Source organism: Lygodium microphyllum, chromosome 11 (genome assembly GCF_053477565.2).
Source record: "Lygodium microphyllum isolate KBCC chromosome 11, Lygodium_microphyllum_v1.1.10, whole genome shotgun sequence".
NCBI classification, from domain to species: Eukaryota; Viridiplantae; Streptophyta; class Polypodiopsida; order Schizaeales; family Lygodiaceae; genus Lygodium; species Lygodium microphyllum.
The window spans coordinates 46677845-46694404 of record NC_141145.1 but is presented as its reverse complement, the minus strand read 5'-3'; the positions used below and the strand labels follow the sequence as shown (position 1 = coordinate 46694404).

Here is a 16560-nt window from a genome sequence, read left to right as displayed (position 1 = left end):
CTTGGATACATTGTATATACATTTAAGTGTCTTTAAGTCACCAGCTATGTGCCACTCAATCTTATAGTTTCCAAATCCTTCAACAAATAACTCTTCTCCTGCTTGTTGTCTCTTAATAATATCAAGTATTGATGTTCGATGAAAAACCAAATACAATATATCAAAATCCTCTGTATCTACTTCAAATGCTCCTAGCCACCAGATGTTGTGTTCCGATTGAACACTAAATGACATTGAGTGATTGTAATGATCTGATGAAAATGCTCTATTCATCAAGGTAATAGAGACCCTCTCTAGTTTTGTACATTTTAGAATCTCACTTTCATCAAGTTTAACCACAAATCTAACCACTCCTTGTGCCTCTTCTAGTGACAAGTCATAGAATCTAATCATTAAGCATTGTAGGGTGGGCAAGTAAAGGAAAATATTGTTAAATTCATTGAATACAACTTCCTTTTTCTTGCCCTTGAAGACATCCTTGATATAGAAAGGCTCACCCAAAATCTCCATTACCTTGTTATTCACTCTCTGTCTAATAGTTCTAATCACAGATGGCCTTGGAAGTATGCAATTACGTACTTTTCCTTGCTCCATATTTGTCTGTAAAATCTGGAAAAGTTGTATATAAGCATCTTGACTGATACCAATATTATCTAGTGTCTTTTATACTAACTTAGCATCCAAAGAGAGATCCTTTATAAATGACTCCAAGCATTGTTTCTTTTCCTTTTAAAATTTTTTATCTTTTGAAACTATTGAAGGAAGAAGATTATAATAAAATTGAGATGCTTTGAAAGAATCTCTTTCGCTTGCATTTGGTTGAAGAAGAGACCTAAACAAAATCAACATCACAAATCAATATAATAATTATAAACAAAGTCATATTTCATATTTTTAAGGTGGAACAAAAATGTACCTTGCTGCTTGGATTCTTTTACTACAACCACCTTCTCCTGATATGAGACTCTCAATATTTCTAAGAGCCTTTTGTCGATTTCGAAGTCCTAAAATAGTTTGCTTTCATTGGTAAGATTTGATGTGTTTCTCCAACAAATGAATCCTCTGTTGATAGCCTTCTAGCATCTGCAGTAACTCGTTGTTATATTTTGATAAAAGATGGTTCTCCAATTTGAGGACATCCTTTTCTGCAACCAAGTTAAGAGTATAGCCTAGAACCCATTATAACCATCACCAATGAACCTCAACAATGAAGAGATATTATAGAAAGGCGGAGTGCTATTTTTGCTAGGATCTTTGGGATATAACATGCCATCTAGCCAAAGATCAAGATTCTTCTTTCCTTCAAACCTGAGTATATGTTTCATAGACTCTATAACGGTAATGGGTTTTGTTCTCTTCCTTATTGGTTCATAATCACTATCCAACTCAATGTGAAGATGATAGAGAGGCCTTTTACTAGAGCTGCAAAGATAATTGGATGACTGATCCATAGCTAAGGATGTGATTAGAAGATTGGATTGAAAAAGTATGAGAATTAGAAACAAGAAGGAAAATGAAGAAGAATCTAGTAAGGATGGGAAAGAAAGAAGAGAGTGAGAATGGAGGGAAGTAATAAAACATCGAAAAAAAGTCAAATTGAATATTAGTTTTCACTTTAATGAGGATGAGTAAGATCTTGATTATGACAATCTTTGTCACCTTTATGGCAGCCTAGATTTCTAGGTCTGATGTGGCCACAAGAATATCACGACAATGACTTATTAAAAGTTTGTGATATATTTACTTACGAAAATATAAAAGTTTTAAAAAATTAAAAGAATGATTTTATTTCCTAAAATATTTTTTCTCTCTAGGATCGCTTACAGGGCATTTTCGAAACCTCAAATCTCCCCTAATGGCTGCTTCAATTTCTTCATTGCTTTATGATGCTTCATTTCCCAATGAAATCTCTGACCTTTCCTCAAGAGTTGATATAGAGCATTAGCTACATGTACAAAGTGAGGAATCCATATCAAATAGAGCACACATACATTGAAAAATCTATGCACATTTGATACATTCATGCATACATCTTGCATTCTATCAATCCCATCTATTTTTTGTGATGATGGTCTTCGCCCATAGGGCCCACACATATGCCCAACAATCAAAACATCTTTAACTCCAAAGATTGAATTTTTTCAAGAAAGAGTTAAATGCACCTCTTCTAGATGCATCAAAATCCTTTCATAATCAACAATATGGTCTGCAACAAACCGTCTGCACCCATGAGCATCCATCTCTTTGTTCTTTTTATCCACTACACACCCTTTGATTGGAACATCATCCAAGAAGGGCATTTTCAATCGTGGTATAAAATCCATGAGTACTCTATTCATAGCATTTGTCATGTGTGCCATTGATTTTGTTGCACCCTACAGTAGAGTACACATCTGTACTAACCCCAAGGGAGTCTTCATGGTTGTGATATCCCTACTCTCAATTGCAAGCTGAAATTGATCATACCTCAAATAAAGATCACCCAAAGAATAGATCATTGTGCCTACAAAAGCCTTTTCAAATTCATCAACCACAGGACTTGCACCCACATTTCTTATGGTCACTTTATTGACAGGTTGCATGTCTTGAATAAATCTCAAAGCCCCATTATTTTATGGCATAGTAAATCAAAATTTTGAGTATGGGGTTAAAGAGAGCTGCAAGATCTTCATGTGAATCTTTTCATTTAGCAAATCCATTAGCTTTGGCAAAGTAAGCTTTAGGCACTGGAATAGGCCTCAAGTTCCATGGTACGTGTAGCACGATAAATATTATCATAGGAGAGACAACATTCGGATCCACACAACCTATTTTAGTTGGCTGAAATGCAAATGCTTTTCCATGCCTAGCCAAATCTTCATAAAATAGTCTCTTTCAGAAGGCAAAAGAAACCCTTTTACACCAACTTTCAATTCCTGTAATGTATCAGTTGTAAACTGATGACCTATATCTTTAGGATTCCATAAGTTTGGTTGCATTGACACTTTTTCAGACAAACCCTCACTTTTTGGTGGAAGCAACAAAGCAACTGGTTTCACCTTTTCATCAATTGTCTTATACTTTGTCTCCACAAGTGCTTCAGCCCATTGTAATCCTTCTTGTTGAACAAACAATGCTATAACATCATACATATCCAAAGAACATACGGACAACACTCTATTTTTAGCTTGATTTTTTTCATGTATAATTGTAGAAATTTCAGCCATAGTATCATTAATATTCAGCCCATAAACGATGCCTAAAATGCCTTCATTTTCAGATAACAATCCTAGTGCTCTCAGTTCCTTAGTAGCCAATTTCATAGATATGTGTTTAGCCTTGCACATAGCTTCCATAGGCTTAAACCAACATGAGTTGTTTGCTATAAACTAAGAATAATCAATAGTAAATATATGCTTCATTTCATCAAGAGGCAAGTACATCCTCTAAATAGCACTACTGTAGCCCTACCATTACAGCATTGCTTAATGAAAATTTAGGTCTTTGAATTCCCTTGCATTTGGAGGCAAAGGAGAGTCTCCAAGCGTATCCTGATTCCTAGGATGATTAACACAAATAGTAAGAAATTAGACTGCTTTCCTCCCATCTTTACTTCTGACTCTTACATAAGCAGAACCATCATCAGGCACCTTTTTTTCTATATGCACTCTTGTAATATAGGGCTATTCCAAAATCATTGCATATGAGGAACTATCTTGCACAAAGAGGTGTTGCTCGTCTTGTACATAACCAATCATCACTTTTACATTATGGCATGCAATATAGAGCTCCCCGGAAGAATTATTTGTAGCCTTCATATGCCAACCATGATTAGTGTCCATAGGCCATGCACCATTCTCATACAATCCATGCTCAATGACATTAATCTCAGACCCATAGTCAAGCAAAGCAGCACAAGGAGTTTCACACTCCCCTATTTTAACTACTGTTTCAGTGGTAGCTCTACCCCATTCATTTCTTGTGCAATGAATTTGAGGAATAAATCCTAGAGTCTCTTCCCCATATTTTTGCATCTTCCTTACTCCACCATGCATATTGCTACAAGACAACACATTTTTAACCACTTTATTCTCTTTTTCACATGTTGCTGTCTACTGATTAGTAGCATCCCTATATAGATAAACCATGGAGCCCCAAGAGGAACACCAAGGAAAAGGGGATTCTACTGTAAGAAAATATATCTTGTAACATCAACAAGCTTTTATTTCATTGTTTTGATAACTACAACAAAGAAAACAACAATTCTTCACGCAACATCATAGTAGATATCTCCCACGGATTTGATAGAATCAACCATAATCTTCAACATCTCCATAAAATCCATCAATAGAACAATGAAATAAAAATAATACAACATTTTTGAATGGAAATCAATCACATAGTATTCATCTTCAATGTCTTCATAGTTCTCTTTCTCAATCTCTCATATACAGATACACTATTTTGATAGAATTGGCTATCTCTAGCTCTCTCTCTCTCTCTCTCTCTCTCTCTCTCAATAGTATATCATCTCCTCACTACAATACTCCATAATGACTCTCAATAACCCTTCTTAGGTCATGGATAAACCTCCCAAGAGGTATGTCTGATGCGAAGAGGCACCAGAGCCACTACAGTGTCTCTTCATAGCTCACTATTGTCACTGTCTCTCCAGTCTTCTCTTCATTCTTCAGTAGCTGCTTCTTCCATTTGTTTTAGCTCTTTTGAACTTAGATTCATCCTTTCCAAAAGTTAGAAAAATTTTCCAAAGTCACACATACATTCTATAAAACACTTACAAAAGATCTATAGAACATAACAGAACAGAACATGAATAGAGCAGAGACAGAACAGAGACAAAGGCTCTACAGAAGGTTTAGAGAGGGTTACAGAAGGTTATCAGAGAACATCAAATCCTCATAACTCATACTAAAACCATTCCAAACGATAAAAAAACTATTCAATAAGCTTTCAAAATATTTCAACCTTCATCAATCATCAATCCATGCTTCTTACAGAAGAATATCAGAACAAAACAGAAGCTATACAGAAGGTATCATAACCAATCAGAACCTCAACAGAACCTATCAGAACATCACAGAGCTTCATATTTCTACTAAGAATCATTATGAACTTCCAAAATATAATCAATATAATCCAAAACACTCTCAAAAACTTCCATTAACAATCATACATCACTCTAAAATCCATCAAAAATCAATCACTCAGACCTAAAAAACAACAAAAATCAATTAAAAATTCAGTCTTTTTTCACTCTCAACATATCTCCACACTAAGAAAGGAAGCGTCCTCGCGACCTAAGGAAAAGAAGAATTTAATTTCACTAAAGATCTCAATTTGATCTTCTTTAGTTTCTTCAATAATCACTCCACCACGACCCCAACTTATCACTTGTATCTCTAGAAAAGAATACTACTAAAGGAAAACTTCGTTATTCATTAACACATCTGATAAACAATAAAAAGTCATAACAAATTTGTAAAGGATATAAGAGGTTCTTCAGCTTTCCATCCACCATCACCATCAATATTTGAAAAGAGAGCTCTCGAACAAAATTATTCAACTAGCACGAGCTCATCACATACAAATTATTACAATACACACACAAACACAACCATCTAAATGGCACCTCCAAAAAATGTCTCATTAAGAAGCACAAAAGATACATCCAGGGGTATCAATGAAGATGATCCCTCTTGAAGGCTTGATGATTTCGAAAGCGATCTAGGGATAAAGACACATCTACAAAAGATTTTGGAGGATTCTGAAAGAATTGAAGGCAACACATTCGTTCTAGCAAAACAAGCTATCTACTAGGTAGACAAAGGGCATGAAAATATAGGACATCCAACTGTTGGGAATCAATGTTCACATTGACATTCATACAAAGATTTAGAATGGCATTTTGATCATTATGGGAATGCCTATGCATATGTGCTAAGTACCAAGAAAAATGGGTTGTCAATCTCACTGAAGGATCTAGAGATTGTGAATATTATTGAGAAAAATGGAGGTAATTTTGGTATCCTTGACTAGCAGTTGTCCAGTCCCCTAGAATTAATGGCCAATTAATCTGTGGTCCCATGAGAGAATCAGTTGAGCTCGACCATCCTCTTCTTCTCGGCCGAAATCTACTGATCAAATCCTTTGTACCCACTAACCAACTGAGGGGATTGAGAAATAAAAGTGGCAGGAGATGGAAGTGGAATAACTAAAAGAGGATGAAGAGATGGGTAGGAAAAATAATAAAATGAGGAATAAGCTAAAGAAGGAGTGGCTGAAAATTTAAGCGAATTAGTTAGGAAAGGTGTCAATTGATAAGCAAGAAAAGTAAAAGGTATATGGATAGATGGAGAAGGGTATGGCAGAGAAGGGGAAAAGAATCAATCTTCAATGAAAGAACAATAGGTAAAGATTGGGATTTGAGGAAAGCCCTGAGGTTGGAAAAGGAGAGGTAAGATAGCTACTGAGTTGGATTTATAAAGGAAAAAATAAGCATCATAGCAATGGGCCATTTGTAGATAGTACAATAAGCTAGGAACAGAGGGACCTAAAACAGATCGTCGATGGTAGGCATCAAAGAAGGATGAATCAAATGGATGGTTCTTAGAAAGATAAGCTAAGAGATCTGCCCTTAGTTGTTAGTGCTTTGCACATAAGTAGAAGATGTATTCTGGCGTTGGTTGAGGACTACAAAATCAATCATTGAATGCCATGAAGTGTCAGGGCAAGTAGCTACTTTAGAAGAATAGCACTAGAACATGTCATCTATCCTCAACTTTAAATGATTGACATATACGGGAGCTTGTAAGACCACATCCCCCACATACCAAACTAGATCTACATTATCTGAAATTAACAAATCACCTTGTAGATACATATAAGACAGCAACATGGTTTCCGTCGTTACAGAATCTTCAAAGACCATACGGACAACTTCTGTTAGAAAATCAAAAGACCAAGCCCCACCCTAACCATCCTCTGGAAGAGGAAGATCGATCATTGAGAGATTAATATAGAAGGCCAACTTCTGCCAGCTGATAGTGGAAAAAAAAGGAATGGTCGAGAGGAACATACTCCTGAAATTGCTCAAATGTAGACCATAATAAATCCATCTTGAACTGCAATCTTTCCACTTTATCTTGAAACAACAGACATAATGTGGCATGTCTTTGGAGAACTGCCAAGTCCTGCTAAGATATAGAAGGAATCATAGGAACATTGGGACTTGGAGGAATGGACCGTGACTGGGCCAGTTGGTCCTGCAGCAACTGCTTAATTTGGGAAGCTTGGGATTCCAATGTATGGTGAGCAGTCTGCAAAGTTGAGAGTTTCGTATCTAAAAGAGTCTTAAACTCTTGAGCTTCTTTGGACATTGTCTCTTTCTCTTATGAAACTATAGTGACCTCTGACTGAGCCTCTGCTAATTGAATTTTCAAAGAAGATATTTCTTCTCTCTAGTGGTAGATAAAGCCCTTGATCAAACCACAGGAACATACATAGATGACAACCTCCACTGTGTCACTTTGGAAAGATGGCCTATTAAACAAGTCACCTTTGATGCTGGAACATCAATGCTACAACAATAATCATACATGTAATTTGTCTCTACAAATGCTTGTGCCAAAAACACGGAAGATACCAATGAAGATTATGTTTTTGCACAAAAATCAATTTTTGTTCAGAAGAGATCATATTGTATGGTCAATAGAAAGCCTCAAATTACTGCCCCTAAAGGTGCAAACTTGAGGACTTCTATGAACTCCATTTCACAGGTTTCCATGATTGATTGTTGCCAAGAAAAGTGTTGTTAGTTTGCTGATAGAGAAGTAATGCAACAATTACGTAAATACTTTTGGGGATTGCAATTTGAAGACTGCACAAACTATATTTATGATAAGTTTGAATCATCATGCAGGATTGATTACTTGGGAACAAGGAAGTACATCTTTATCTTCAATGGACAAGTGGTATATGAAAGGGCATGGTATGAGATTCATGGAATCCCAAAGACATCTTTTTACAGGTACGAAATACAATTTGAGCATGGCGTGAGGAGGGCAATGCATGGAAACAAGGGGGTAGTAAGAGCAACTTGGGGTCACATAGAGATGGGAAGAGCCATCCTTAGAGACTTTGTTAAGAAGAATGCAGAGCAAATGCCATACAAGAGTAAAGCAATGCAAGATGTATCAAGGGAGATACAATTGGTCATCCTAGATGTTTACAAGTAGGTAGATATATGGGCAGAAGTAAATACAACATTTAGTGGTATTGGATGTAAGCAAATGTTCTTGTCCACCTTCAATCGTATTTGGAACACAGAGTTCAAGCATGTAACCTTAGCAAAGACAAGTGAGTTCTCCAAATGTAGTATTTGCTCAGAGATCAAAGAGCAACTTGCAGCAACAAAGTGTCTTCAAGAGCGAAATGTGCTTCTAAAGGAGCGTCAATGTCACATGCTATAGCAACAAAGTTGTCAGAACATATACTATAGTTGGCGGTTGGCCTCAACATTAGATCCAGATAAAAACTTGTGCATCATACATGATAAAATGGACCAACAAAAGACAGCTACCCCTAGGTTAAGGCTTTGATCAAAAGAGACTGAAAGATCTACTCAACTACCAATTTCTTTAATAGGCATGATTACACATGGACATGGAGAAGGTAGATATGGATATTTCTCACTCAATCTATGGCCTCATGATCCTAACTTCACAATTGCCTCATTTTCATTGTGCTTTAGGAACTTGGAGCAACTACACATGCATGCAAATGGTGATCTACAAGTAGATGGAATGCCAAGATCAACCTCTGTGCTACTAAATGCCCTCAACTCGAAAAAATCACTAGACCACCATCAAGGTGTTGCCCAAAATAAATCATGCATGGAAGATAATACACCATAGGATGACCATCATCATTTCAAACGATTGCTAGAGAACTTACTACTTCAACTTGATAATTGTGGATCAGAAAACAAAAATCGCTATCTCTTTGCATATCTATCATTGCTTGTTGCACGATGAACATTCAAGATGATCCAGCTTGGGTTTCTCATGGTAGGTCATAAACATGAAGACATCGATGCAATGTTCAGAAAATTTTCAGAGAAGTTAAGGATGAGCATGGCCTTCACTTTTCCTCATCTTATGCAACATTTTCAATCATGCCAGATGACAAGTCCTACACCTTTCTTATTGACACATGTGCCTGACTTTAAGAGATACATTAAGGGATACTTGTGTGATTTGAAAGATACACTTGTTGGTCACTCAAAACCTCTTCAATTTTGGTTTTATATGCAAGGAGATATACCTGTCATGCAATACAAGATGCATCCAAAGTCCCCAGACTGGTTACCAAGAGAAGGTGGCATTGAATTATGGAAGAGAGACCTTGCAGGAAAGCCTACTCTTCCAAAGGGTGTTCCAATGTTGCTGCCCATGTTTGAGTACGTTAAGGATCATCAAGAAGTAGTAAGTAGAGTTAAAGATTATTTGAAGTATTGGGAAAGATGGTCAAATGTACAAGGACCTGAAGTAGAGTTCACAAAGTTTTTAACTCCAGTGATTGATTATTGCGAACATATGATCTACGCTCTTCAAACTCCAAATGTCCAAGAAGATTTATTTTTCATAGATTTTGGCCAAGAACACAAAGTGATGTAACCAATATAGATATAGATAATGCAGATGACTTCATTGGATTGGAAGAGTTGAATGATCACTATTGTGGTCCTCTGAGCAAATGACCCAAACATGCATTTGAACCAATGCTTGATGTCAAGAAAGATGACTTTGTGCTTAGACCTTCAAATCCAATATATCCGATGTGGCTTGGTGTTGCACAAAGTGATGTCGATACAAATAGAAATTCCAAAAACTTCAACAAGGTACGTATACAATATTGGGCACCAGTTTGTAGTCGTCAAAATGATATAGATGCAGAGGTATATTTTAATTGTTGGGATAAATATTGGAGATGTACAACAAAAAAGATCTTGAAAGATGGGAAACAATAGATAGCATTGTCTTCTCTTGGATGAAGAAAGGTACAAAATCTCCCAAAATTTTTAAAATTCCCCCAAAGGTTGTATTGAAGGCTAAAGAAAGTCTACAAGAATCCATCAATTGAAGATTTTCCTTCAATATTTTCAAGGATATTAAAAATAAGGTGTTTATTAACACCACCTTTTTGAGTTTTTTTCAATCTCTTGGAAACAACCATAAGTAGTAATATGTTTTATTCCACCAAGTTCCAAATTAATGAAATTTCCAAAATTCATGAAATCTATTTTGATTTGGTTTCCCATATTGATGGGAAATTCCCAAAATCCCAAATATGGAGTTCATCCCTTCTTGGGTACTATGAATTGAATGAATGAACTCATTGGGCCGAGATATCCCACCTTGGTCATCATTAAAACGCATCGGTCGTCCCAACTTTCTAGAAACTCTACCTACAAGGATAATCATAGATTTATGATCGTTCAACCCTTCCTTATTTGGATCATTACATGCATTAATGGTAGAACCTAATGCACCAATAGTGTTTTTAGGGGTTTTTGGCCTCCGAACCCATCTTAAATTTCTCTTTATATGCTTATACATTCTCGATTTTCCACATTAGTCTAATGGACTCAATGTGGGCTTATTGTTATAACCGAATAGCCTCACATTCTTATGACTTCCATCAAGCACAAGTGGACCTTTGGCATCATGTATCTTCTTTTCATATCACATATATCGAAAGTGAACACAACACTCTAAGGTCTATCAGACCATTCACACACAATCTAAATTCAACGACTTATTTAATGTTCCACACTTGTTGATATAGCTGGACACAGCTCTAAGACACTATCAGTCACACACAAGACCTTAAAGTCTCAACACTCCCCCTCAAGCTCAAGATAAAACCTGTACACCAAGTAGTTGTCGGAATTGACTAAACTTATCTTTACCGAGATAACACCATATTGGGGAATATGGGAATTTCCCATAAGTTTGGGACACGTGGTCAAATCTTTGAATTTGTCATAACTTAAACACTATAACTCCAAATCAAGCGCTCTATAGCTCAATAGATTCCATTTTTTAAGCACTTTCCAATGATAGGTCACATCATATGGTTTTGAGAAACTTATGGGCATGTTATATGGGTGCCACATTTTTAGTATTTAAAACATGGGAATTGGGAGATTTTCAAACTCACTAATATTTTTTAAAATACTTGGTAAAGATATTTGCAACCTGTTCATCAGTCTTCACATGCATAAGATCTACTTTCCTTGCAAGAACCATCTCTCTGATAAAATGGTAGTGTACCTCAATGTGTTTAGTCCTAGCATGATAAACTAGATTTGTTGCCAATAGTACACTACTGAGGTTGTTACATAACAGTGTCAATGGAGTATCCACCTATATGTCCAAATCAGCCATAAGCTTGAGCAACCATGCAATCTCACATGCTACCAATGCAACACCCCTATACTCTGCCTCAGTGCTAGACAATGCAACCGTAGGTTGCTTCTTGCTACTCCAACTGATCATCCCACTTCCAAATCCAAAGGCATGACCACTTGTAGATCGACGATCATATGAGTATCTTACCCAATGCGCATCCGTGTATCCAACTAGTGTCAAGGGCTTATCTTTTACAAAAAAGAGCCCATAATCTAACAGTGGACTTTACATATCTCATAATATGGCTAACATCATCTAAGTGTGACTTTTTGGGATTTTGCATGAATTGACTCATGATCTTGACAACATAACTCAAGTCAGGCCTGCTGATGGTCAAGTAGATCATACTTCCAACCATCTGCCTATACATAGTCACATCATCAATTTCAGCTACAATACTAATGTCCAACTTGACATTCTGATCAAGAGGTGTATCCAGTGGTTTACATTCAATCATGCCATATTTCTTTAGCATTTCCATGGCATAGTGTTTCTGCATCAGCCATAAACCATTTTTAGCCTTAATCACCTCAATACCCAAGAAGTACTTTAGCTGACCTAAGTCCTTCATATCAAATTCAGATTTCAACATCCGCATAATATGTTGTATCCCCAAGTCATCATCACCTGTGATTATCAAATCATCAACATAGATAACAAGTACTACGAAGTCTTTTCGTAAACAAACTATGATTAGCCCTGCCAACAGTGAATCCCAAACTCTCCAAGTAATTATTGATCCTTGCATGCTAGGTTCTCAGAGCCTTCTTCAACTCATACAATGATTTTTTCAGTTTGCATACATAATGCTGAAAATTAGGGTGTACATACCCTTCAAGCTAATCCATATAAACATCCTATGCTAAATCACCATTGAGAAATGCATTCATAACATCCATCTAGTCCAATTTCCAGCCTTTAGTAGTAGCCAATGTGATCACTATTCATATGGTTTCCATCTTGGCAACAAGGCTGAATGTTTTCTCATAGTCTAACCCATACTAATGGGTATAACCCTTAGCAACCAGCATGGCTTTATACCTATCCACAGGGTACCTGAATCTCTAGAGTGTCCAAGCTGTGGTGCACTACTAGATTCCCCTCTCTCATGAGGCAGAATGTACCTATTCTACCTAGTGCTAGGTGTATACATAGTCAGAATACCAAGCTCACTGTCTAGACTGTCAGTTGAGTCATAGCCTGAAGTCATCCTGCCAGGTGTCATCACACTAGATGTATCCTCAAGGACTTTTTCTTTCCCTTTGCTATCCATCACATCATACCTCCCCCTCACTAACATAGTGGTGTCAGTGGATGGTGAACCAGAGCTCCGCAATCTCCATGTCCATGGAGATACCATCATACCACTAGGGCCTATCAATATAGTACTCTACTCTATGAATCAACTATAGAAACATGTGTAGAAGGCATATCCGATGGTAATGCAGTCGATGATGCATACCGATATGCCATCTCATCAAATATAACATCTCTGGTAACTAGTGTCTCCCAAGTAGAGGGATCATAGCATTTATATGCCTTCTTCTCCTGTGAATAGTGTAGGTGGTAATATATAATATTTCAGTAATCTGAAAAAAATCATAAAACACCTTGAAAAATCACAAATGTTTTTAATGATAGTGCCAAAATGAAATCAACGAAGCGTATGTACAAGGTACCTGAACAACTCGATCACACTCGTATTGCTCCACCCGTATTTTTCTTGCACACTTAGGAGTACAAGCAGTGTCTTTAGGTGAGATACTCGGCACCCATCATATAATGGCATGGATGCTTCCTCTCTAAGCGGATCAGAAGTCTCGACATCCGTGGGAATCAATGCATCGATCATTGCCTCCATCTCAGGCTCCAAGATTGTAGGTAGGTCTGGAAGGCTGCCTGTCTCCTCTGGTATTGACGATATAGATTGGGTAGTACCTTCCAAGTGGTAGATTGGCTCAGGCACTCCATCCATCGTATGCCCAGAAAATCTTCTAATTGGCTGCAAAGGGTGCACTCCTCCTTGGGATGAGACATCACCTCTTGGATAGAAAATTTTCCAGCCACACCCAACCTTCTTGTATATGGTATTCAATTAGCTTGTGAGTACAATGCATGATTGATATTAACTTTTCTTACCGTTTGCTAAAAGTCCAAGATCACCTAATCAATGATCTTAGATTGAAACTCGCCGAAGCGTTGTACGTGTTCTATAGACAATCGACGTTTTCGTCTAATTTCCACCTTGCATTGAGAGTAAGGACATGGGACACGCTGATTAAGATACGCTTCGTGATCTTGAACAACAAGACCTTCATCGTTTTCCATTTTATCTATGTTATGACAAACAATTTGTTTTTGTGATCATTCTTTTTTTCTTTCTTAAATTGTTTGAGAAGGGATTTCTTCTCTTATAGCTCAGCAAAAATTAACGTATGTAAAGTCTCCACCCACCCACCCATAAATTAATGTATATATGTCGGAGTGTTTCCCATCTTGTGGTATTGTACCAGACCTCACCACCACTCTCTCTTTGTTCCATTCATTATCTCCTCTCCTTCCATCTCTCTCTCTTTTTCTCTTTCTTTATTATGTTGTATGTTTATTCCTTCTCTCTCATTCCTTCTTCTTTTTTCTCTTCCTCCCCCTCTCTCATTTTCTTTAACGATCACGACTACGATGAAGACCATGGCCACGACTACGACTATGACCATGACCACGACTACAACTACGACTACGACTACGATTACGACGACCAGGACCACAACTATGACCACGACCACAACCACGACTACCACTACCACTACCACAACCACTACCACTATCACCACCACTACCACTACCACTACCACTACCACTACCACTACCACTACCACTACCACTACCACTACCACTACCACTACCACTACCACTACCACGACTATGACCATGACTATGACCACTACCACTACCACTACCACTACCACTACCACTACCACTACCACTACCACTACCACTACCACGATGATGACCAGACTACAACTACAACCATGACCACGACCACGACCACCACTACCACTACCACTACCACTACCAATATAATAAACAAGGAAAGAAGACAAAACAATGACCACGACCATAACCACGACTATGTCTACCACTATGACTACGACTATGACTACCATGACCATGACCACGACCACGACCACGACTACAACTACGACTACGACTATGACTATGACCACGACCACGACCACGACCACGATCACGACCACGACCACGACCACGACTACGATGATGATGACGACGACAACCAAGACTACGACTACGACTATGACTACGACCATGACCATGACCACGACCACGACCACGACCACGACTACCACTACCATTACCACTACCACTATAATAAAGCGTTGAAAAGAAGAAAAAACAATGACCATGACCACAACCACAACCACGACTATGACTACCACTACCACTACCATTATAAACAAGAAAAGAAGGGAAAAAAAAAAAACAACAACAACTACTACTACTACAACAATAATAAATAAAAAAAGAAGAAAAAACTACTACTACTACTACTACTACTACTACTACTACTACTAAAAAAATAAGAAAACTAAACAACAATAAATAAGAAAAGAAAAGAAAATACTACTACTACTACTTCTACAACAACAAACAACAACAATTAATTTCCTTTTCTCTCTTCCTCTCCCTCCCTCATCCTCTCCCTCTCTTTCTCTCTTTGCCTATCAGGTTTAATGTTTTTTCTATCTTTTTCTCTCTCCTCTCCCTCTCTCATTTCCTCTCCCTCCCTTACCCTCTCCCTGTCTTTCTCTCTTTCCCTATTATGTTTAATGTTTTTGCTCTCTCCTCTCCCTCTCTCATTTCTTTTTCTCTCTTCCTCTCCCTCTCTCATTTCGTCTCCCTACCTCACCCTCTCCCTCTCTTTCTCTATTAGGTTTAATGTTTTTTCTCTCTTTTTCTCTCTCCTCTCCCTCTCATTTTTTCTCTCTCCTCCCTCCCTCATTTCCTTTTCTCTCTTTCTCTCCCTCTCTCATTTCCTCTCCCTCCCTCACCCTCTCCCTCTCTTTTTCTCTCTCCTCTCCCGCTCTCATTTTCTTTTCTCTCTTTCTCTCTCTCTCTCTCTCTCTCTCGTTTCCTCTCCCTCCCTCACTCTCTCCCCCTCTTTCTCTCTTTCCCTATCAAGTTTAATATTTTTTCTCTTTTTCTCTCTCCTCTCTCTCTCCTATTTTTTCTCTCTCCTCTCTCCTCTCCCATTTTCTTTTCTCTCTTTCTCTCCCTCTCTCATTTCCTCTCCCTCCCTCCCTCACGGTCACCCTCTCTTTCTCTCTTTCCCTATTAGGTTTAATGTTTTTTCTCTCTCCTCTCCCTCTCTTATTTTTTTCTCTCTCCTCTCCCTATCTCATTTTCTTTTCTCTTTTTCTCCCCCTCTCTCATTTCCTCTCCCTCCCTCACCCTCTCCCTCTCTTTCTCTCTTTCCCTATTAGGTTTAATGTTTTTTCTCTCTCCTCTCTCTCTCTCATTTCCTTTTCTCTCTTCCTCTCCCTCTCTCATTTTCTCTTCCTCCCTCACCCTCACCCTCACCCTCTCTTTCTCTCTTTTCCTATTATGTTTAATGTATTTTCTCTCTTTTTCTCTCTCCTCTCATTCTCTCATTTTTTTCTATCTCATCTCCCTCTCTCATTTCCTTTTGCTCTCTTCCTCTCCCTCTCTCATTTCTTCTCCCTCCCTCACCCTCATCCTCTCTTTCTCTCTTTCCCTATTATGTTTAATGTTTTTTCTCTCTTTTTCTCTCTCCTCTCCTTCTCTCATTTTTTTCTCTCTCCTCTCCCTCTCTCATTTCCTTTTGTTCTCTTCCTCTCCCTCCCTCACCCTCACCCTCTCTTTCTCTCTTTCCCTATTATGTTTAATGATTTTTCTCTCTCCTCTCTCTCTCTCATTTCATTTTCTCTCTTCCTTTTCCTCTCTCATTTCCTCTCCCTCTCTTTTTCTCTTTCCCTATTATGTTTAATGTTTTTTCTCTCTCCTTCCCCTCTTCCATTTCCTCTCCCTCCCTCGCTCTCTCCCTCTCTTTCTC

General features: G+C 37.9%; 1 pseudogene; it reads left to right on the top strand.

Annotated features, from left to right (window-relative positions):
- The first annotated feature begins 8655 nt into the window (after nucleotides 1-8655).
- LOC148028780 (uncharacterized) overlaps nucleotides 8656-16560 on the top strand; it is a 113802-nt pseudogene continuing 105897 nt past the window's right edge.